Raw genomic sequence first — 26690 nt, forward strand, 5'->3', positions numbered from 1 at the left:
TATCTCTATATTTAAGGCGTTGACTCTATGTTTAATGTGCTATCTCTATATTTTTGATGTTATATCGATCTTTAAGTTGCTGTCTGTATATTTCAGGTGTTTTCTCTATATTTAAGGTGCTTTCTCTATATTTAAGGTGTTGTATGTATATTTAAGTTGATGTCTCTATATTTAGGTGCTGTCTCTCTATTTAAGCTGTTGTCTCTGTAGTTAAGGTGTTGTCTGTATATTTAAGCTGCTGTCTCTATACTTAAGGTGTTGTATCTATATTTCAGGTGTTGTCTCTATATTTAAGGTGCTGTCTATATATGTAAGGTGTTATCTCTGTATTTAAGGTGTTATCTCTATATTTATGGTGCTGTGTCCATATTTAAGGTGTTGTATCAATATTTAAGGTGTTGTCTCCATATCGAAGGTGCTGTATCTATATTTAACGTGCTGTCTCTATATTTAAGGTTGCTGTTTCTATATTTATAGTGCTGTCTCTATATTTAAGGTGCTGTCTCTACATTTAAGGATCTGTCTCTATATTTACGGTGTTGTATGTATATTTAAGGTGCTGCCTCTATTTTTAAAGTGCTGCCACTATGTGTAAGGTGCTGTATCTATATTTAAGGTGTCGTCTATATTTATGGTGCTGTCTCTATATTCAATGTGTTGTCTCTATATTTAAGGTGCTATCTCTATATTTAATGTGCTGTCTCTACATTTGAGGTGTTGTCTCTACATTTAAGGTGTTGTCTATATTTAAGGTGTTGTCTCTATATTTATGGTATTGTCTGTATAATTCAGGTGCTGTCTTAATATTTAAGGTGCTGTCTCTGTATTTAAGGTGCTGTCTCTATATTTAAGGTTTTCTCTTTATATTTATGGTATTGTCGAAATATTTAAGGTTTTGTCTCCATATTTAAGGTGTTGTATCTATATTTAAGTTGCTGTCTCTATATCGAAGGTGCTGTATCTATATTTAAGTTGATGTCTCTATATTTAAAGTGCTGTCTCTCTACTTAAGGCATTGTCTTTATATTAAAGTGTTGTCTCTATATTTAAGGTGCTGTCACTCTATTTAAGGTGCTGTCTCTATATTTAAGATGCTGTCTCTATATTTAAGGTGCTGTCTCTATGTTAAAGGTGTTGTCTCAATATTTTATGTGCTGTCTCTATATTTAATGTGTTGTCTCTATATTTAAGGTCTTGTCTCTATATTTAATGTGCAGTCAATATATTTAAGGTGCTGCCTTTATATTTAAGGTGCTATCTCTTTATTTAAGGTGTTGTACCTATATTTAAGGTGATAACTCTCTATTTAAGGTGTTGTCTCTATAGTTAAGGTGCTGTCACTCTAGTTAATGTGTTGCCTCTATATCTAAGGTGCTGTATCCATATTTAAGGCGTTGTCTCAATAGGCAAGGCGTTGTCTCTATATTTAAGGTGTTGACTATGTTTAATGTGCTATCTCTATATTTTTAATGTTGTATCGATATTTAAGTTGCTCTCTGAATATTTAAGGTGACTTCTCTATATTTAAGGTGCTGTCACCATATTTAAGGTGTTGTATCTATATTTAAGTTGATATCTCTATATTTAGATGCTGTCTCTCTATTAAAGGCATTGTCTCTCTATTTAAGATGTTGTCTCTATATTTAAGGTGCTGTCTCTATATTTAAGCTGTTGTCTCTATAGTTAAGTTGATATCTCTATATTTAGATGCTGTCTCTCTATTAAAGGCATTGTCTCTCTATTTAAGATGTTGTCTCTATATTTAAGGTGCTGTCTCTATACTTCAGGTATTGTCTCGATATTTAAGCTGCTGCCTCTTTATTTAAGGTATTATCTTAATAGTTAAGGTGTTGTCTCTATATTTAAGGTATTGCCTCGATATCTATGGTGTTGTATCTATATTTAAAGTTTTGTCTCTATCTTTAAGGTGCTGTCTCTACATTTAAGGTGCTGTCTCTATATTTAAGGTGCTGCCTCTATATTTAAGGTGCTGCCTCTATGTGTAAGGTGCTGTATCTATATTTAAGGTGTTGTCTATATTTATGGTGCTGTCTCTATATTTAAGGATTTGTCGCTATAGTTAAGCTACTGTCTCTATATTTATCGTAATGTATCTATATTTAAGGTGCTGTCTCTATATTTAAGGTGTTGTCTCTATATTTAATGTGCTGTCTCTATATTTAATGTGTTGTCTCGATATTTAAGGTGTTGTCTCTATATGCAAGGCGCGGTCACTATATTTAAGGTGTTTTCTCTATATTTAAGGTGCTGTCTCTATATTTAAGGTGTTGTATCTATATTTAAGTTGATGTCTCTACAGTTAGGGTGTTGTCTCTATACTACAGCTACAGTCTCTTTATTTAAGGTATTATCTCTATATTTAAGGTGTTGTCTCTATAGTTAAGATGCTGTCTCTATATTTAAGGTGCTGTCTCTATATTTAATGTGCTGTCTCTATATTTAATGTGTTGTCTCTATATTTAAGGTGTTGTCTCTATATTTAAGGTGTTGCCTCTATATTTAAGGTGATATCTCTCTATTTAAGGTGTTGTCTCTATAGTTAAGGTGCTGTCACTCTATTTAATGTACTGCCTCTATATTTAAGGTGCTGTATCCATATTTAAGGCCTTGTCTCAATAGGCAAGGTGTTGTCCCTATATTTAAGGTGTTGACTATGTTTAATGTGCTCTCTCTGTATTTTTGATGTTGTATCGATATTTAAGTTGCTGTCTGTATATTTAAGGTGTTTTCTCTATATTTAAGGTGCTGTCTCTATATTTAAGGTGTTGTATCTATATTTAAGTTGATGTCTCCATATTTAGATGCTGTCTCTCTATTAAAGGCATTGTCTCTCTATTTAAGATGTTGTCTCTATATTTAAGGTGTTGTCTCTATATTTAAGCCGTTGTCTCTATAGTTAAGGTGTTGTCTGTATATTTAAGCTGCTGTCTCTATACTTAAGGTGTTGTCTCTATACTTCAGGTATTGTCTCGATATTTAAGCTGCTGCCTCTTTATTCAAGGTGTTGTCTCTATAAGGAAGGCGCGGTCACTATATTTAAGGTGTTTTCTCGATATTTAAGGTGCTCTCTCTATATTTAAGGTGCTGTGTCTATATTTAAGTTGATGTCTCTATAGTTAGGGTGTTGTCTCTATACTACAGCTGCAGCCTCTTTATTTAAGGTGTCTCTATATTTAAGGTGTTGTCTCTATAGTTAAGGTGCTGTCACTCTATTTAAGGAGCTGTCTCTATATTTAAGGTGCTGTCTCTATATTAAAGGTGTTGTCTCTATATTAAATGTGCTGTCTCTATATTTAATCTGTTGTCTCTATATTTAAGGTGTTGTCTCTATATTTAAGGTGCGGTCAATATATTTAAGGTGCTGTCTCTATAGAAACATAGAAAATAGGTGCAGGAGTAGGCCATTCGGCCCGTTGAGCCTGCACCGCCATTCAATGAGTTCATGGCTGAACATTCAACTGCAGTACCCCATTCCTGCTTTCTCGCCATACCCCTTGATCTCCCTAGTACTAAGGACTGCATCTAACTCCTTTTTGAATATATTTAGTGAATTGGCCTGAACAACTTTCTGTGGTAAAGAATTCCACAGGTTCACCACTCTAGGTGAAGAAGTTTCTCCTCATCTCGGTCCTAAGGCGTTGACTTTATGTTTAATGTGCTATCTCTATATTTTTGATGTTGTATCGATATTTAAGTTGCTGTCTGTATATTTCAGGTGATTTCTCTATATTTAAGGTGCTGTCTCTATATTTAAGGTGTTGTATCTATATTTAAGTTGATGTCTCTATATATAGGTGCCGTCTCTCTATTTAAGGCGTTGTCTCTCTATTTAAGATGTTGTCTCTCTATTTAAGCTGCTGTCTCTATATTTAAGCTGTTGTCTCTATACTTCAGGTGTTGTCTCGATATTTAAGCTGCTGCCTCTTTATTTAAGGTATTATCTCTATAGTTAAGGTGTTGTCTCTATATTTAACGGGATGTCTCTATATTTAAGGTGCTGTCTATATATGTAAGGTGTTGTCTCTGTATTTAAGGTGTTGTCTCTATATTTAAGGTGCTGTTCTATATTTAGGGTCCTGGCTTGATATCTATGGTGCTGCATCTATATTTAAGGTTTTGTCTCTATATTTAATGTGCTGTCTCTAAAGTTAAGGTGCTGTCTCTACATTTAAGGTGGTGTCTCTATATTTAAGGTGTTGTATGTATAGTTAAGGTGCTGCCTCGATGTGTAAGATGCTGTATCTATATTTAAGGTGTTGTCTATATTTATGGTGCTTTCTCTTTGTGTAAGATGCTGTATCTATATTTAAGGTGTTGTCTATATTTATGGTGCTGTCTCTATATGTAAGGTTTTGTCTCTATAGTTAAGGTACTGTCTCTATAATTATTGTAATGTATCTTTATTTAAGGTGCGGTCTCTATATTTAAGGTGTTGTATCTATATTTAAGGTGCGGACTCTATATTTAAGGTGTTGTCTCTATAGTTAAGGTGCTGTGACTCATTTTAAGGTGCTGTCTCTATATTTAAGGTGCTGTATCTATATTTAAGGTGTTGTCTCTATATTTGATGTGTTGTCTCCATATTTAAGGTATTGACTCTATATTTAAGGTGCTATTTCTATATTTTTGGTGTATCTATAGTTAAGTTGCTGTCTCTATATTTAAGGTGCTGTATCTATATTTAAGGTGTTGTCTCTATATTTAAGGTTTTGTCTCCATATTTAAGTTGTTGACTCTATATTTAAGGTGTTAGCTCTACATTTTTGGTGTTGTATCTATATTTAAGTTGCTGTCTCTATATTTAAGGTGCTGTATCTATATTTAAGTTAAAGTCTCTATATTTAAAGTGCTATCTCTCTATTTATGGCATTGTCTCTATATTAAAGTGTTGTCTCTATATTTAAGGTGCTGTCTCTATATTTAAGGCGTTGTCTCTGTAGTTAGGGTGTTGTCTGTATAATTAAGCTGCTGTCTCTTTATTTAAGGTATTATCTCTATATTTAAGGTGCTGTCTCTATATTTAAGTTGCCATCTCTGTATTTAATGTGCTGTCTCTATATTTAATGTGCTGTCTCCATATTTAATGTGTTGTCTCCATATTTAAGGTGCGGTCACTATATTTAAGGTGCTGTCTCTATATTTAATGTGTTGTCTCTATACATAAGGTGTTGTCTGTATAGTTAAGCTGCTGTCTCTTTATTTAAGGTATTATCTCTATATTTAAGGTGTTGTCTCTATATTTAAGGTGTTGTCTCTATATTTAAGGTGTTGTCTCTATATTTAACGTGCTATTTCTACATTTTTGGTATTGTATCTATATTAATGTGCTGTCTCAATATTTAAGGTGTTCTCTCTATACTTAAGGTGCTGCCTCTATATATAAGGTGTTGTCTCTATAGTTGGGGTGCTGTCTCTCTCTCCCTTTAAGCTGCTGAGTCTTTATTTAAGGTATTATATCTATATTTAAGGTGTTGTCTATATTTAACGGGTTGTCTCTATATTTGAGGTGCTGTCCATATATTTAAGGTGTTGTCTCTATATTTAAGGTGCTGTGTCTATATTTAAGGTGCTGTCTCTATATTTGAGGTATTGTCTCTATATTTAAGATGATGTCTCTCCATTTATGGTGCTGTCTGTATATTTAAGGTGCTAGCTCTATATTTAAGGTGCTGTCTCTATTTAAGGTGCTGTCTGTATATTTAAGGATCTGTCTCTATATTTAAGGTGCTGTCTCTATATTAAAGATGTTGCATCTATATTGAAGGTGTTGTTTCTATAGTTAATGTGCTGTCTGTATATTTAAGGTGCTGTCTCTATATTTACGTTGTTGCCTCTACATTTAAGGTGTTGTCTCTATGCATAAGGTTTTGTCTCTATATTTAAGCTGCTGTCTCTATATTTAAGGTATTATCTCTATATTTACGGTGCTGTGTCTTTACTTAAGGTGCTGTCTCTAATATATAAGGGGCTGTCTATATATTTAAGGTGTTGTTTCCATATTTAAGGTGTTGTGTCTATATTTAAGGTGCTGTCTCTGTATTTAAGGAGCTGTATTGATATTTAATATGCCATCTCTATATTTAAGGTGATGTCTCTATATTTAAGGTGTGGTTTCCATATTTAAGTTAATGTCTCCATATTTAAGGTGCTGTCTCTCTTTTTAAGTTGCTGTCACTATATTTAAGGTGCTGTCTCTATATTTAAGGTGTTGCCTCTAGAGTTAGGGTGTTGTCTGTATATTTAAGGTGTTGTCTCTATACATAACGTGTTGTCTGTATAGTTAAGCTGCTGTCTCTTTATTTAAGGTATTATCTCTATATTTAAGGTGTTGTCTCTGTATCTAAGGTGTTGTCTCTATATTTAAGGTGCTATCTCTACATTTTTGGTGTTGTATCGATATTTAAGTTGCTCTCTGAATATTTAAGGTGACTTCTCTATAGTTAAGGTGTTGTCTCTATATTTAAGGTATTGTCTCTATATTTATGATGTTGCATCTATATTTAACGTGCTGTCTCTATATTCAAGGATCTGTCTCTATATATAAGGTTATGCCTCTATATCTATGGTGTTGTCTCTGTATTTAATGGCTGTCTCTACATTTAAGGTTTTATCTCTATATTTAAGGTGCTGTCTCTATATTTCAGGTGTTGTCTCTATATTTAAGGTGTGTCTATATTTAACATGCTGTCTCTGTATTTAAGGTGTTCTCTCTATATTTAAGGTGCTGGCTCTATACTTAAGCTGTCTCTATATATAAAATGTTGTCTCTATATTTAAGGTGTTGTGTCTATATTTAAGGTGCTGTCTCTATATGTAAGGTGCTGTCTTTATTTAAGGTGCTGTCTGTATATTTAAGGTTTTGTCTCTATATTTAAGGTGCTGTCTCTATATTTAAGATGTTGTCTCTGTAGTTAGGGTGTTGTTTGTATATTTAAGCTGCTGTCTATTTATTTAAGGTATTATCTCTATATTTGAGGTGCTGCCTATATATTTAAGGTGCTGTATCTGTATTTAAGTTGTTGTCTCCATATTTAATGTGTTGTCTCCATATTTAAGGCGTTGTCTCTATATTTAAGGTGCTGTATCTATATTTAAGGTGTTGTCTTTATAATTAAGGTTTTGTCTCCATATTTAAGTTGTTGACTCGATATTTAAGGTGTTAGCTCTAAATTGTTGGTGTTGTATCTATATTTAAGTTGCTGTCTCTATATTTAAGGTATCGTCTTTATATTTATGGTGCTGTCTCTATATTTAAGTTAATGTCTCTATATTTAATGGGATGTCTCTATATTTGAGGTGTTGTCCATATATTTAAGGTGTTGTCTCTATATTTAAGGTGCTGTCTCTATATTTAAGGTGTTGTCTCTATAGTTGGGGTGCTGTCTCTCTCTCTCTCTTTAAGCTGCTGAGTCTTTATTTAAGGTATTATATCTATATTTAAGGTGCTGTCTCTATGCTTAAGGTTTTGTCTTTATATTTAAGCTGCTGTCTCTATATTTAAGGTATTATTTCTATGTTTAAGCTGCTGTCTCTATATATAAGGTGCTGTCTATATATTTAAGGTGTTGTTTCCATATTTAAGGCGTTGTGTCTATATTTAAGGTGCTGTCTCTATATTTAAAGAGCTGTCTCAATATTTAAGGTGCTGTCTCTATATTTAAGGTGCTGTCTCGATATTTAAGGTGCTGTCTCGATATTTAAGGTGCTGTCTCTATATTTAAGGTGCTGTCCCTATATTTAAGGTGCTGTCCCTATATTTAAGGTGCTGTCTCTATTTGTACGGATCTGTCTCTATATTTAAGGTGCTGTCTCTATATTTAAGGTGTTGTCTCTATATTTAAGGTGCTGTCTCTATATTTTAGGTGACACCTCTATATTTAAGGTGTTGTCTCTACATTTAAGCTGCTGTCTCTATATTTAAGGTGCTGTCTCTATATTTAAGGTGCTACCTCTATGTTTAAGGTGCTGTCTCTATATTTAATGTGCTCTGTCTATATGTAACGTTTTGTCTCTATGGGCCCAAGTTTCCACAAGAAAAAAAACGGGCGCCCCTCCGAGCTGGGCGCCCGTTTTTCGCGCCTAAAACGGCGCCTAAAAAAATCTTCGGTATTCTCCACCGACTTACAGGTCCTGTGGCACTCGGCGCAGCCGGCACGAGCTGTGGGGGAGGCGGAGTCAGGTCCCGGCGCTGAAAACAGTGCCGGGACCTCTGCACATGCGCGCTACAGTCGGCACGCAAGTGCAGTAGCTCCAGGCGCCGAACTGTGTGCGAGGGGCCCGAAGCACACAGCCCCTAGCCCTGGCCCAATGGCCTCACTGGGGCTGCATGAATGAGGCTCCTCCCATGGCCAGCTCCTGCTCCCCGCCCGACCAGACCCGACACTCGCTCCCCCCCGCCGACCAGACCCGACCCGACACCCGCTCCCCCCCCACCGCCCCGACACCCGAGACCCGCTCCCCCCCCCCGCCCCGACACCCGTTCTCCCCACCCCGACCCGACACCCGAGACCCGCTCCACCCCGCCCCGACCGAGACCCGAGACCCGCTCCCCCCCGCCCCGACCGAGACCCGAGGCCCGCTCCCCCCACCCCCCGACACCCGCTCCCCCGACCCGACACCCGCTCCCCCCCCCCCGACCCGACCCGACCCGACACCCGCTCCTGTTCCCCTCCCTCTCTCCCCTCCCTCTCTCCCTCTCTCTCTCTCTCCCTCCCTCTCTCCCCACTCCTCTCTCTCCCTCCCTCTCTCGCTCAGCGGCACGAACAGCTGCAGAATTCTCCCTGGCTGAAGCACTTTCACACAGGTAGGAAGATGGTTTATTTAATCTTTTCTTGGCTTATAAATGTTTATTCATGTTGGATTTATTTGTATAATATTTGTAGAGGTATAAATAAGGATTTATTGTCGAATTTAATGAGTTCCCTTCCCCCCACCTCGTTCTGGACGCCTAATTTGTAACCTGCGCCTGATTTTTTAATGTGTAGAACAGGTTTTTTCTGTTCTACAAAAATCTTCACTGGCGCCATTCTACTTTAGTTTGGAGTACATTTTCACTGTGGAAACTTTCAAATCAGGCGTCAGTAGCCGGACACGCCCCCTTTTGAAGAAAAAATTCTGTTCTAAACTAGAACTGTTCTACCTGACTAGAACTGCAGAAAAAATGTGGAGAATTGCGATTTCTAAAATAGTCCGTTCTCCACCAGTTGCTCCTAAAAATCAGGCGCGAATCATGTGGAAACTTGGGCCCTATATTTCAGGCACTTACTCTGTATTTATGCTGTTGTCTGTGTATTTAAGTTGATGTCTCTATATTTAAAGTGCGGTCTCTCTATTTAAGGTGTTGTCTCTATCTTAAAGTTTTATCTCTATATTTAAGGTGCTGTCTCTATATTTAAGGTCTTGTCTATATAGTTGGGATGTTGTCTGTATTTAAGCTGCTGGCTCTATATTTAAGGTGTTGTCTCTATACTTAAGGTGTTGTCTCTATATTTAAGCTGGTGTCTCTATATTTAAGGTGTTGTCTCTATATTTAAGGTGTTGTCTATATATTTAAGGTGCCATTTCTATATTTAAGGTGTTGTGTCTATATTTAAGGTGCTGTCTCTATATTAAAGATGTTGCATCTATATTTAAGATGTTGTTTCTATAGTTAACGTGCTGTCTCTATATTTAAGGTGCTGTCTCTATATTTATGTTGTTGTCTCTATATTTAAGGTGTTGTCTCTATGCCTTAAGGTTTTGTCTCTATATTTAAGCTGCTGTCTCTAGATTTAAGGTTTTATCTCTATATTTAAGGTGCTGTGCCTATATTTAAGCTGCTGTCTCTATATATAAAGTGATGTCTATATACTTAAGGTGTTTCCATATTTAAGGTGTTGTGTCGATATTTAAGGTGCTGTCTCTATATTTAAGTAGTTGTCTCGATATTTAAGGTGCCGCCTCTATATTTAAGGTGCTGTCTCTATATTTAACGTGGTGTCTCTATATTTCAAGTGCTGTGTATATATTTAAGGTGTTGTATCAATATTTAAGGTGTTGTATCAATATTTAAGGTGTTGTCTCTATATTTAAGGTGTTGTCTCTACATTTAAGGTGCTGACTCTATATTTATGGTGTTGTATCTATATTTAAGGTGCTGTCTCTATATTTACATTGTTGTCTCTATATTTAAGGTGTTGTCTCTATGCTTAAGGTTTGTCTCTATATTTAAGCTGCTGTCTCTAGATTTAAGGTATTTTCGATAAGTTTTTGTCTCTATATTTAAGGTGCTCTCTCTCTATATAAGGTGCTGTCTATATATTTAAGGTGTTTCCATATTTAAGGTGTTGTGTCTATATTTAAGGTGATGTCTCTATATTAAAGGAGTTGTCTCGATATTTAACGTGGTGTCTCTATATTTAAAGTGCTGTGTCGATATTTAAGGTGTTGTCTCTATATTTAAGGTGTTGTCTCTATATTTAAAGTGCTGTCTCTATATTTATGGAGTTGTATCTATATTTAAGGTGCTGTCTCTATTTTTAAGGGTCTGTCTCTATATTTAAGATGCTGTCTCTATATTTAAGGTGATGCCTCTATATTTAAGGTGTTGTCTCTATATTTAAGGTGCTATCTCTATATTTTTGGTGTTGTATCTATATTAAAGTTGCTATTTCTATATTTAAGGTGTTTTCTCTATATTTAAGTTGATGTCTCTATATTTAAGGTGCTGTCTCTCTTTTTAAGGCGTTGTCTCTATAGTTAGGGTGATGTCTGCATATTTAAGCTGCTGTCTCTATATTTAAGCTGCTGTCTCTTTACATAAGGTATTATCTCTATAGTTAAGCTGTTGTCTCTATATTTAAGGTGCTATATCTATATTTAACGTGCTGTGTCTATATTTAAGGTTTTGTCTCTATATTTCAGACACTTTCTCTATAGTTAAGGGTTTGTCTCTATATTTAAGTTGATATCTCTATATTTAAAGTGCTGTCTCTCTATTTAAGGCATTGTCTCAATAGTTAGGGTGTTGTCTATATATTTAAGCTGCTGTCTCTATATTTAAGGTGTTGTCTCTATACTTAAGCTGATGTCTGTTTATTTAAGGTATTGGGCCCAAGTTTCGGGCCACGCCTAGAACGGACCTGGACACCTGTTTTTCGCGCCACAAAGTGCGCCTAAAAAAAACTTCCAGGTTCTCCAGCTCCCTGCTGGTCCTCTGGCCCTCGGCGCGGCACGGCACGAGCTGTGGGGGGGCGGAGCTAGGTCCCTGCACAGAAAACAGTGCCGGGAACTCTGCACATGCGTGCTACAGGCACCCAAAACTGTGTTGGAGGGGCCCGAAGCATGCAGAACCTAGCCCTGGCCGAATGGCCTCACTGGGACTGCGTGCATAAGGTTGCCTCATAAGCCCAGCTCCTGCTTCCTCCCGACCCGACTCGACTCCCGCTCCCCCGCCCCCGGACTGGACCCGACCCCCCCCTCGGCCCGAACCGAACCGACCTCCCTCCCACCAGCCCCCCGACCCGACCCGCGCTCCCGCCGACCCCCCCGACACCTGGACCGGACCCGACCCAACCTGACCTCCCTCCCCCTGCCTCTGACACCAACCGACCCGTGCTCCCGACCGCCCGCCCACTCCCCGTACCGGCCCCGACCCGATCCGACCCGCGCTCCCGACCCCAACCCGCTCTCCCCCTGACCCGACCCGCGCTCCCGACCCCGGACCCAACCCGACCCAACGCCACCTACCTGTAAATCTGGTGCTGGGGACGGGCCCTGCCCAAAGTCTTGGGCCCGGCCGCCGCCCGGTCCGTTCAGCCTCCACCCCCCCTTCTCCTCTCCCCTCCCTTCTCCTCTCCCCCCTTCCCCTCCTCCCCCCCCTTACCCCCCTTCCCCTTCCCCTCTTCCCCTTCTCCCCCCTTCCTTTCTCCCCCCCTTCCCCTTCTCCCCCCCTCTACCCCCCCATCCCCCCCTTCCCTCCCTCCCCCTCTGCCTCCCTCCCTCCCCTCCCCTGCCCCCCCTCTCTCCCTCTACACCCCTCCTCCCCCTCCCCTCGCTGTCAGAAACACAGACACTGACAGACAGAGAGATAGAGACACTGACAGAGACACACTGGGGGGGCATCCCAGCACGCTGTTGGAGGGCTCCCGGTACTGCAGCCGGTAAGTAGAAAATGTTTTATTTATTGATTTAAAAAAAAAAATTATTTCTTATTAATTTTTTTTGATTGATTTATTGGTTGATTTATTGATGTTTTTATCATTTATTATTGATGATGTCTCTTTATTTGTAAAACTGAAGTGTTTAATGTTTGTAAACTTCCTTTTAACCCCCCCCCCCGCCCCCCCATTCCCTACGCCTGATTTGTAACCTACGCCTGATTTTCTAAAGTGTAGACAAGGTTTTTTCGAGCGTACAAAAATCTTCACTTACTCCATTCTAAGTTAGTTTGGAGTAAGTTTTCACTATCGAAACTTTGAAAACAGGCGTAAATGGCCGGACACACCTTTTTGAAAAAAAAATTCTGTTCCAAAGTGAAACTGTACTAACTGACTAGAACTGGTGCAAACTAAATGCCGAGAATTTGAATTTCTAAGATACTCCGTTCTACACCAGTTGCTCCAAAAAATCAGGAGCAACTGAGGCCGGAACCTGGGCCCATTATCTCTATATTTAAGGTGTTGTCTCTATATTTAAGGTGTTGTCTCCATATTTAAGGTGCTAGCTCTATATTTCTGGTGTGGTATCGAGGATGGGAGGATGGGGAAGGGGGAGGAAGGGGGAGAAGGGAGAAGGGGGAGAAGGGGAAGGGGGGGAAGGGGAGGGGGGGGGGGAGGGGGGGAAGGGGAAGGGAGGGGGAAGGGGAAGAGGAAGGGGGGGGAAGGGGGGAGGAGGGGAAGGGGGGGAGAGGGGAGAAAGGGGGGGGGGGAGAGGAGAAGGGGGGGAGAGGAGAAGGGAGGGGAGAGGAGAAGGGGGGGTGGAGGCTGAACGGACCGGGCCCGGCGGCCGGGCACAAGACTTTGGGCAGAGCTCGTCCCCAGCACCAGATTTACAGGTAGGTGGCGTTGGGTCGGGTCGGGTCCGGGGTCAGGAGCGCGGGTCGGGTCAGGGGGAGGGCGGGTTGGGGTCGGGAGCGCGGGTCGGATCGGGTCGGGGCCGGTCCGGGGGGGAGGGCGGGGGGTCGGGAGCACGGGTCGGTTCATGTCGGGGGCGGGGGGAGGGATGTCAGGTTGGGTCGGGTCCGGTCTGGGTGTCGGGTAGTGGGGGGGGGGGGTCGGGAGCGCGGGTCAGGTCGGGGGGGTGGTGGGAGGGAGGTCGGTTCGGTTCGGGTCCGGGGGGGGAGCGGGAGTCGAGTCGGGTCGGGAGGAATCAGGAGCTGGTCATGGGAGGCAGCCTTATGCACGCAGCCCCAATGAGGCCATTCGGCCAGTGCTAGGGGCTGCATGCTTCGGGCCCCTCCAACACAGTTTTGGGCGCCTGGAGCTACTGCACATGCGCGCCCACTGTAGCGCGCATGTGCAGTGTTCCCAGCACTATTTTCTGCGCAGGGACCTAGCTCCGCCCCCCACAGCTCGTGATGTGCTACGCCGAGGGACAGAGGACCAGCAGGGAGCCAGAGAATCTGGAAGTTTTTTTTAGGCGCACTTTGTGGCGCGAAAAATGGGCGTCCAGTTTGGGGCTGCGCCGTTCTAGGCGTGGCCCGAAACTTGGGCCCAATACCTTAAATAAACAGACATCAGCTTAAATATAGAGACAACACCTTAAGTATAGAGACGACACCTTAAATATAGAGACAGCAGCTTAAATATATAGACAACACCCTAACTATTGAGACAACACATTAAATATAGAGACAGCACCTTAAATATAGAGGCAGTGCGTAAAATATAGAGACAAAACCTTAACTATAGAGACAGCACCTTAAATATAGAGAATACGCCTTAAATATAGAGACAGCGACTTTAGTATAGAGGGAGCACCTTAAATATAGAGACAAAATTTTATATAGAGACAACGCCTTAAATAGAGAGACAGCACTTTAAATATAGAGATATCAACTTAAATATACAGACAACACCATAAATATAGAGAAAGTGTCTGAAATATAGAGACAAAACCTTAAATATAGACACAGCACGTAAATATAGATATAGTACCTTAAATATAGAGACAACACCTTAACTATAGAGATAATACCTGATGTAAAGAGACAGCAGCTTAAATATGCAGCCATCACCCTAACTATAGAGACAACGCCTTAAAAAGAGAGACAGCACCTTAAATATAGAGACATCAACTTAAGTATCGAGAAAACGCCTTAAATATAAAAACAGCAACTTTAATATAGATACAACACCAAAAATACAGAGATAGCACCTTAAATATAGAGACAACACCTTAAATATAGAGGCATCACCTTAAATATAGAGACAGCACCTTAAATATAGAGACAGAACCTTAAAAATAGAAACAGCACCTTAAATATAGATACAACACCATAAATATAGAGACACCACGTTAAATATCGAGACAACTCCTTTAATATAGAGATATCACCTTAAATATAGTCACATTAAATATGGAAACACCTTAAATATATAGACAGCACATTATATATAGAGATAGTACCTTAAATATAGAGACAAAAAGCTCATAGAAATTACCTTAAATCTAGAGACAACAATGTAAATATAGAGAGAGCACCTTAAATATAGAGACAACACCTTAAATATTGATACAACACCTTAAATATTGATACAACACCTTAAATATTGATACAACACATTAAATATGGATACAGCACATTAAATGTAGAGACAGCACCTTAACTTTAGAGACAGTATCTTAAATATAGAGACAAAACCTTAAATATTGATACAACATCTTAAATATTGATACAACACCTTAAATATGGATACAGCACATTAAATGTAGAGACAGCACCTTAACTTTAGAGACAGCATCTTAAATATAGAGACAAAACCTTAAATATAGATACAACATCATAGATATCGGGGCAGCACCTTAAATATAGAGACAGCACTTTAATATAGAGACAAAACCTTAAATATAGACACAGGACCTTAAATATAGAGAATGCACCTTAAATATAAAGGCAGCACCTTAAATATAGATACAGCTCCTTAAATATAGAGATAGATCCTTAAATGTAGAGACAGCACCTTACATATGGAGACAAAACCTTAAATATAGAGACAGCACCTTAAATATAGAGACAGCACATTAAATATAGAGACAAAACCTTAAATACAGAGACAACACCATAGATATAGAGGCATCATGTTAAATATAGAGACACCACCTTAAATATGGAGAAAGATCATTAATTATAGAGACAGCACCTTAAATATAGAGACAACACCTTATAGATATAGACAGCACCTTAAATATAGAGACAAAACATTAAATATAGAGACAGCCCCTTACACATAGAGACAAAACCTTAAATATAGAAACAGCAGCTTAAATATAGAGACAAAACCTTAAGCATGGAGACAAAACCTTAAATATAGAGACAACACCTTAAATGTAGAGACAGCATGTTAAATATAGAGACAGCACCTAAAATATAGAGACAATAACTTAAATATAGAGACAGCACCTTAAATATAGAGATAAAACCTTAAATGTAGAGACAGCCATTAAATACAGAGACAACACCATAGATATAGAGGCATAACCTTATATATAGAGACAGATCCTTGAATATAGAGACAGCATGTTAAATACAGATGCAACATCATAAATATAGAGACAACACCTTAAATATAGAGACAACACCTTAACTATAGAGACAACACCTTAAATATAGAGCCAGCAGCTTAAATAGACAGACAAAAACCTAACTATGGAGACAACACCTTAAATATAGAGACAGCACCTTAAATATAGAGACATCAACTTAAATACACATACAACACCATAAATATAAAGTGCCTGAAATATAGAGACAAAACGTTACATATAGACACAGCACGTTAAATATAGAGACAGCACCTTAAATATAGAGACAATAACTCAAATATAGAGACAGCAATTTAAATATAGAGATAGCACCTTAAATATAGAGACAACACCTTAAATATAGAGATAATACCTTAAGTAAAGGGACAGCAGCTTAAATATAGAGCCAACACCTTAACTAAAGAGAAAACGCCTTAAATATAGGGACAACAACTTTAATATAGATACAACACCAAAATAAGATGAGGTAGCACCTTAAATATAGAGACAACTCCTTAAATATAGAGACAACACCTTAAATATAGATACAGCACCTTAAATATAGAGGGAGCACCTTAAATAGTGTGACAGCACTTTAACTATAGAGACAACACTTTAAATATAGAGATAATACCTTAAATAAAGAGACAGCAGCTTAAATATAGAGACACCACCTTAAATATAGAGACAGCAACTTAAAAATACAGACAACACCCTAACTATAGAGACAACATCTTAAATATAGAGACAGCACCTTAAATATAGAGACAAAACTTTAATATAGAGACAACGCCTTATATCGTGAGACAGCACTTTAAATATAGAGACATCAGCTTAAATATAGATACAGCACCTTAAATATAGAGAAAGTGCCTGAAATATAGAGACAAAACCTTAGAAATAGACACAGCACCATACGTATAGAAAAAACACCTTAAATATAGAGACAGCAACTTAAATATAGATACAACACCAGAAATATAGAGATAGCACCTTAAATATAGAAATGACACCTTAAATATAGAGACAGCAGCTTAAATATATAGACAACACCCTACCTATTGAGACAACACCTTAAATATAGAGACAACGCCTTAAATATAGAGACGACACCTTAAATATAGAGACAGCAGCTTAAATATATAGACAACACCCTACCTATTGAGACAACACCTTAAATATAGAGACAACACCTTAAATATAGAGCGAACAGCTTAAATAGACAGACAACAGCCTAACTATAGAGGCAACACCTTAAATATAGAGGCAGCACCTTAAATATAGAGACATCAACTTAAAAACACTGACAACACCATAAATATAGAGAAAGTGCCTGAAATATAGAGACAAAACGTTAGATATAGACACAGCACGTTAAATATAGAGACAGCACCTAAATATAGAGACAATAACTCAAATATAGAGACAGCACCTTAAATATATAGATAGCACCTAAAATATAGACACAGTACCTTAAATATCGAGACAGCACCTTAAATATCGAGACAGCACCTTAACTATAGAGACAGCACTTTAAATATAGAGACGGCACCTTAAATATCGAGACAGCTCCTTAAATATAGAGACAGCACCTTAAATATAGACACAACACCTTAAATACAGACACAATGCCTTAAATATGGAAACAACACCTTAAATATATAGACAGCACCTTATATACAGAGACAGCACCTTAAATATAGAGATAATACCTTAAATATAGAGACAGCCCCTTAAACATAGAGACAAAGCCTTAAGCATAGAGACAAATCCTTAAGCATAGAGACAAAGCCTTAAGCATAGAGACAACACCTTAAATATAGAGACAGCAACGTAAATATAGAGACAGCACCTTAAATATAGAGACAGCACGTTAACTATAGAAATAATACCTTAAATATAGATGCAACATCTTTAATATAGAGACAGCACCTTAAATATATTGACAAAACCTTAAATATACAGACAGCACCTTAAATGGAGACAGCACATGATATATAGAGAGAACAACTTAAATATACAGACAACATCGTAAATATAGAGACAACACTTTAAATATAGAGACAACACCTTAAATGTAGAGACAGCATGTTAGTTATAGAGAGAGCATGTTATTTATAGAGACAACACCTTAACTATAGAGACATCACCTTAAATATAGAGCCAGCAGCTTAAATAGACAGACAACAGCCAAACTATGGAGACCTTAAATATAGAGACAGCACCTTAAATATAGAGACATCAACTTAAATACACATACAACACCATAAATATAAAGTGCCTGAAATATAGAGACAAAACGTTACATATAGACACAGCACGTTAAATATAGAGACAGCACCTTAAATATAGAGACAATAACTCAAATATAGAGACAGCAATTTAAATATAGAGATAGCACCTTAAATATAGAGACAACACCTTAAATATAGAGATAATACCTTAACTAAAGGGACAGCAGCTTAAATATAGAGACAACACCTTAAGTAAAGAGAAAATGCCTTAAATATAGAGACAACAACTTTAATATAGATACAACACCAAAATTATAGAGGTAGCGCCTTAAATATAGAGACAACTCCTTAAATATAGAGACAACACCTTAAATATAGATACAGCATCTTAAATATAGAGGGAGCACCTTAAATAGTGTGACAGCACTTTAACTATAGAGACAACACTTTAAATATAGAGATAATACCTTAAATAAAGAGACAGCAGCTTAAATATAGAAACATTACCTTAAATATAGAGACAGCAACTTAAATATACAGACAACACCCTAACTATAGAGACAGCACCTTAAATATAGAGACAAAACTTTAATATAGAGACAACGCCTTATATCGTGAGACAGCACTTTAAATATAGAGACATCAGCTTAAATATAGATACAGCACTTTAAATATAGAGAAAGTGCCTGAAATATAGAGACAAAACCTTAGAAATAGACACAGCACTATATGTATAGAAAAAACACCTTAAATATAGAGACAGCAACTTAAATATAGATACAACACCAGAAATATAGAGATAGCACCTTAAATATAGAAATGACACCTTAAATATAGAGACAGCAGCTTAAATATATAGACAACACCCTACGTATTGAGACAACACCTTAAATATAGAGACAACGCCTTAAATATAGAGACGATACCTTAAATATAGAGACAGCAGCTTAAATATATAGACAACACCCTACCTATTGAGACAACACCTTAAATATAGAGACAACACCTTAAATATAGAGCGAACAGCTTAAATAGACAGACAACAGCCTAACTATAGAGGCAACACCTTAAATATAGAGACAGCACCTTAAATATAGAGACATCAACTTAAAAACACAGACAACACCATAAATATAGAGAAAGTGCCTGAAATATAGAGACAAAACGTTAGATGTAGACACAGCACGTTAAATATAGAGACAGCACCTAAATATAGAGACAATAACTCAAATATAGAGACAGCACCTTAAATATATAGACAGCACCTAAAATATAGACACAATACCTTAAATATCAAGACAGCACCTTAAATATAGAGACAGCACCTTAAATATAGAGACGGCACCTTAAATATCGAGACAGCTCCTTAAATATAGAGACAGCACCTTAAATATAGACACAATGCCTTAAATACAGACACAATGCCTTAAATATGGAAACAACACCTTAAATATATAGACAGCACCTTATATACAGAGACAGCACCTTAAATATAGAGATAATACCTTAAATATAGAGACAGCCCCTTAAACATAGAGACAAAGCCTTAAGCATAGAGACAAATCCTTAAGCATAGAGACAAAGCCTTAAGCATAGAGACAACACCTTAAATATAGAGACAGCAACGTATATATAGAGACAGCACCTTAAATATAGAGACAGCACGTTAACTATAGAAATAATACCTTAAATATAGATGCAACATCTTTAATATAGAGACAGCACCTTAAATATATTGACAAAACCTTAAATATACAGACAGCACCTTAAATGGAGACAGCACATGATATATAGAGAGAACAACTTAAATATACAGACAACATCGTAAATATAGAGACAACACTTTAAATATAGAGACAACACCTTAAATGTAGAGACAGCATGTTAGTTATAGAGAGAGCATGTTATTTATAGAGACAGCACCTCAAATATAGAGACAACACCTTAAATATAGAGACAACACCTTAAATATACAGACAGCAACTCAAATAGAGAGACAGCACCTTAAATATAGACACAACATCTTAAATATATAAATGACACCTTAAATATAGAGACAACAGCTTAAATAAGCGACAAGCCGTTAAATATAGAGACAACACCTTAAATATAGAGACAACACCTTAAGTATAGAGAAAACGCCTTAAATATAGAGACAACAACTTTAATATAGATACAACACCAAAAATATAGAGATAGCACCTTAAATATAGAGACAACTCCTTAAATATAGAGACAACACCTTAAATATAGATACAGCACCTTAAATATAGAGGGAGCACCTTAAATAGTGTGACAGCACATTAAATATAGAGACAACACTTTAAATATAGAGATAATACCTTAAATAAAGAGCCAGTAGCTTAAATATAGAGACACCACCTTAAATATAGAGACAGCAGCTTAAATATACAGACAACACCCTAACTATAGAGAAAATATCTTAAATATAGAGACAGCACATTAAATATAGAGACAACACTTTAAATATAGAGATAATGCCTTAAATAAAGAGACAGCAGTTTAAATATAGAGACACTACCTTAAATATAGAGACAGCAGCTTAAATATACAGACAACACCCTAACTATAGAGACAGTATCTTAAATATAGAGACAGCACCTTAAATATAGAGACAAAACTTTAATATAGAGACAACGCCTTATATAGAAAGACAGCACTTTAAATATAGAGACATCAACTTAAATATTGATACAGCACCTTAAATATAGAGAAAGTGCCTGAAATATAGAGACAAAACCTTAGAAATAGACACAGCAGTTTACGTATAGAAAAAACACCTTAAATATAGAGACAGCAACTTAAATATAGATACAACACCAGAAATATAGAGATAGCACGTTAAATATAGAGACAACACCTTAAATATAGAGACAACACTTAAATATAGAGACAACACCTTAAATATAGAGATAATACCTTAAATATACAGACAACACCTAACTATAGAGACAACACCTTAAATATAAAGACAGCACCTTAAATATAGAGACAAAATTATAATATACAGACAACGCCTTAAATAGAGAGACAACACTTTAAATATAGAGATAATACCTTACATAAAGAGACAGCAGCTTAAATATAGAGACACCACCTTAAATATAGAGACAGCAGCTTAAATATACAGACAACACCCTAACTATAGAGACAATATCTTAAATATAGAGACAGCACCTTAAATATAGAGACAACACTTTAAATATAGAGATAATACCTTAAATAAAGAGACAGCAGCTTAAATATAGAGACACCACCTTAAATATTGAGACAGCAGCTTAAATATACAGACAACACCCTAACTATAGAGACAATATCTTAAATATAGAGACAGCACCTTAAATATAGAGACAAAACTTTAATATAGAGACAACGCCTTAAATATTGATACAGCACCTTAAATATAGAGAAAGTGCCTGAAATATAGAGACAAAACCTTAGAAATAGACACAGCAGTTTACGTATGGAAAAAACACCTTAAATATAGAGACAACACTTAAATATAGATACAACACTTAAATATAGAGACAGCAACTTAAATATAGAGATAATACCTTAAATAAACAGACATCAGCTTAAATATAGAGACAACACCTTAAGTGTAGAGACAACATCTTAAATATAGAGACAAAACTTTAATATACGGACAATGCCTTAAATAGAGAGACAGCACTTTAAATATAGAGACATCAACTTAAGTATAGATACAGCACCTTAAATATAGAGAAAGTGCCTGAAATATAGAGACAAAATCTTAAATATAGAGACAGCACCTTAAATATAGAGAATACGCCTTAAATATAGAGACAGCAACTTTAAATATAGAGATATCAACTTAAATATACAGACAACACCATAAATATAGAGAAAGTGTCTGAAATATAGAGACAAAACCTTACATATAGACACAGCACATTAAATATAGAGACAGCACCTTAAATATAGAGACAATAACTCAAATATAGAGACAGCATCTTAAATATAGAGATAGCACCTTAAATATACAGACAAGACCTTAAATATAAAAACAGCACCTTAAATATAGAGACAAAATTTTAATATACAGACAACGCCTTAAATAGAGAGACAACACTTTAAATATAGAAATAATACCTTAAATAAAGAGACAGCAGCTTAAATATAGAGACACCACCTTAAATATAGAGACAGCAGCTTAAATATACAGACAACACCCTAACTATAGAGACAATATCTTAAATATAGAGACAGCACCTTAAATATAGAGACATCAACTTAAATATTGATACAGCACCTTAAATATAGAGAAAGTGCCTGAAATATAGAGACGAAACCTTAGAAATAGACACAGCAGTTTACGTATGGAAAAAACACCTTAAATATAGAGACAACACTTAAATATAGATACAACACTTAAATATAGAGACAGCAACTTAAGTATAGATACAACACCAGAAATATAGAGATAGCACGTTAAATATAGAGATAATACCTTAAATAAACAGACATCAGCTTAAATATAGAGACAACACCTTCAGTATAGAGACAACATCTTAAATATAGAGACAAAACTTTAATATACGGACAATGCCTTAAATAGAGAGACAGCACTTTAAATATAGAGACATTAACTTAAGTATAGATACAGCACCTTACATATACAGAAAGTGCCTGAAATATAGAGACAAAATCTTAAATATAGAGACAGCACTTTAAATATAGAGAAAACACCTTAAATATAAAGACAGCAACTTAAATAACTATACAACACCAGAAATATAGAGATAGCACCTTAAATATAGAACTAACACCTTAAATATAGAGACAACAGCTTACGTATAGAGACAGCACCTTAAATATAGATACAGCAACTTATACATAGAGACAGCAACTTGAACATAGAGGCAGTACCATAAATATACATACAACACCTTAAATATGGAGATAGCGCCTTAAATGTAGAGACAGCACCTTAACTTCAGAGACAACACTTTAAATATAGAGACAAAACCTTAAATATAGATACAACACTATAAATATCGGGGTAGCAACTTAAATATAGAGACAGAACTTTAATATAGAGACAGCACATTAAATATAGAGACAAAACCTTAAATATAGAGACAGCACCTTAAATATAGAGAATGCACCTTAAATATCGAGGCAGCACCTTAACTATAGATACAGATCCTTAAATGTAGAGACAGCACCTTACATATAGAGACAAAACCTTAAATGTAGAGACAGCGCCTTAAATGTAGAGACAGCACCTTAAATACAGAGATAACACCATAGATATAGAGGCAGAACCTTAAATATAGAGACAGCACCTTAAATATAGAGAATTCACCTTAAATATAGAGACAGCACCTTAATAAGAGAGACGGTTCCTTAAATATAGAGACAGATCCTTAAATGTAGATACAGCACCTTACATATAGAGACAAAACCTTAAATGTAGAGAAAGCACCTTAAATAGAGAGACAGCAACTTAATATAGAGACAGCACCTTAAATACAGAGACAAAACCATAGATATAGAGACAGCACCTTAAATAGAGTGACAGCACCTTAACTATAGAGACAATACCTTCTCCTCTGCCTCCCTCCCTCCCCTCCCCGGCCCCTCCCTCTCTCCCGCTACACCCCTCCTCCCCCTCCCCTCGCTGTCAGGAACACAGACACTGACAGACAGAGAGTGAGAGACACACACAGACAGACAGAAAGATAGAGACACTGACAGAGACACACTGGGGGGGCATCCCAGCACGCTGTTGGAGGGCTCCCGGTGCTGCAGTCGGTAAGTAGAAAATATCTTATTTATTGATTATTTCAAAAAAAAATTATTTCTTATTAATTTTTTTTGATTGATTTATTAGTTGATTTACTGATGTTTTTATCATTTATTATTGATGAAGTCTCTTTATTTGTAAAACTGAAGTGTTTAATGTTTGTAAACTTCCCTTTTAACCCCCCCCCTCAATTCCCTACTCCTGATTTGTAACCTCCGCCTGATTTTCTAAAGTGTAGACAAAGTTTTTTCGAGTGTACAAAAATCTTCACTTACTCCATTCTAAGTTAGTTTGGAGCAAGGTTTCACTGCCGAAACTTTGAAAACAGGCGTAAGTGGCCGGACACACCCACTTTTGAAAAAAAAATTCTGTTCCAAAGTGAAACTGTACTAACTGACTAGAACTGGAGCAAACTAAATGCCGAGAATTTGAATTTCTAAGATACTCCGTTCTACACCAGTTGCTCCAAAAAATCAGGAGCAACTGAGGCCGGAACTTGGGCCCATTATCTCTATGTTTAAGGTGTTGTCTCTATATTTAAGGTGTTGTCTCCATATTTAAGGTGCTATCTCTATATTTTTGGTGTTGTATCTATATTAAAGTTGCTGTCTCTATATTTAAGGCATTTTCTCTATATTTAAGTTGCTGTCTTTATATTTAAGTTGATGTCTCTATATTCAAGGTGCTGTGATTCTTTTTAAGGCATTGTCTCTGTATTTAAGGTGTTGTCTCTATACTTCAGGTGTTGTCTCTATATTTAAGGTGTTGTCTCTATATTTAACGGGTTGTCCCTATATTTAAGGTGCTATCCATATATTTAAGGCGTTTTCTCTATATTTAAGGTGTGTCTCTATATTTAAGGTGCTGTCTCTATACTTAAGTTGTTGTCTCTATATTTAAGGTGCCATTTCTATATTTAAGGTGCTATCTCTATATTTCTGGTGTTGTATCTATATTTAAGGTGTTGTCTCTATAGTTAAGGTGCTGTCACTCTATTTAATGTGCTGTCTCTATATTTAAGATGTTGTCTCTATAGTTAATTTGCTGTCCTATATTTAAGGATCTGTCTCTATATTTAAGGTGCTGTCTCTATATTTAAGGTGATGCTTCTTATCTATGGTTTTGTCTCTGTATTTAAGGTGCTGTCTCTATATTAAGGTGCTGTCTCTCTATTTAAGGTGCTTTCTCTACATTTAAGGTTTTGTCTCTATATGTAAGGTGCTGTATCTACATTTAAGGATCTGTCTCTATATTTAAGGAACCGTCTCTATTATTAAGGTGCTGTCTCTATATTTAAGGTGAATTCTCTATATTTAAGGCGCTGTCTCTATACTTAAGGTTCTGCCTCTATATCTATGGTGTTATCTCTGTATATAAGGTGATGATTCTATATTTAAGGTGCTGTCTCTACATTTAAGCATTTTTCTCTATATTTAAGGTGCTCTCTCTACATTTAAGGATCTGTATCTATATTTAAGTTGCTACCTCTATATTTAAGGTGTTGTCTCTAAAGTTAAGGTGCTGTCTCTACATTTAAGGTGCTGTCTCCATATTTAAGGTGTTGTATGTATATTTATGGTACTGCCTCTATGTTCAAGGTGCTGTCTCTATGTGTAAGTTGCTGTATCTATATTTAAGGTGCTGTCTCTATACTTAAGCTGTTGTCTCTATATTTAAGGTGTCAGTTATATATTTAAGGTGCTATCTCTATATTTCTGGTGTTGTCTCTATATTTCAGACACTTTCTCAATATTTAAGGTGCTGTATCTATATTTAAAGTGCTGTCCCTCTATTTAAGGCATTGTCTGTATATTAAAGTTTTGTCTCTATATTTAAGGTGCTGTCTCTATATTTAAGGTGTTGTCTCTATAGTTAGGGTGTTGTCTGTATATTTAAGGTGCTATCTCTATATTTAAGATGTTGTCTCTATATTTGAGTTATTGCCTCTATATTTAAGGTGCTGTCTCTATATTTAATGTGCTGTGTCTATATGTAAGGTTTATCTCTATATTTCAGACACTTTCTCTATATTTATGGTGTAGTCTATATTTAAGTTGATATCTCTATATTTAAAGTTGCTGTCTCTATATTTAAGGCGTATTCTATATATTTTACGCACTGACTCTATATTTAAAGTGCTGTCTCTATATTTAAGGTGTTGTCTCAATAGTTAGGGTGTTGTCTCTATATTTAAGCTGCTGTCTCTATAATTAAGATGTTGTCTCTATACTTAAGGTGTTGTCTCTATATTTAAGGTGTTGTCTCTATATTTAAGGTGTTGTCTCAATAGGTAGAGTGTTGTCTATATATTTAAGCTGCTGTCTCTATAATTTAGGTGTCATTTCTATATTTAAGGTGCTATCTCTATATTTCTGGCGTTGTATCTATATTTAAGTTGCTGACTCTATATTTAAGCTGTTTTTTCTATACGTAAACTGCTGTGTCTATTTCTAACGTTTTGTCTCTATATTTCAGGCACTTTCTCTATATTTAAGGTGTTGTATTAATATTTAAGTTGATGTCTCTATATTTAAAGTGCTGTCTCTCTATATAAGGCGATGTCTCTATATTTAAAGTGCTGTCTCTCTATATAAGGCGTTGTCTCTATATTAAAGTTTTGTCTCTATATTTAAGGTGCTGTCTCTATATTTAAGATATTGTCTCTATAGTTCGGGTGTTGTCTGTATATTTAAGCTGCTGTATCTATATTTAAGGTGGTGTCTCTATATTTAAGCTGCTGTCTCTTTATTTAAGGTATTATCTCTATATTTAAATTGTTGTCTCTATATTTAAGGTGCTGTCACACTATTTAAGGTGCTCCCTCTACATTTAAGGTACTGTATCTATATTTAAAGTGTTGTCTCTATATTTAAGGAGTTGTCTTTATATTTAAGATGCTATCTCTATATTTTTGGTGTTGT

The sequence above is a fragment of the Pristiophorus japonicus genome, chromosome 10 (genome assembly GCF_044704955.1).
Source record: "Pristiophorus japonicus isolate sPriJap1 chromosome 10, sPriJap1.hap1, whole genome shotgun sequence".
In the NCBI taxonomy this organism is placed as follows: Eukaryota; Metazoa; Chordata; class Chondrichthyes; family Pristiophoridae; genus Pristiophorus; species Pristiophorus japonicus.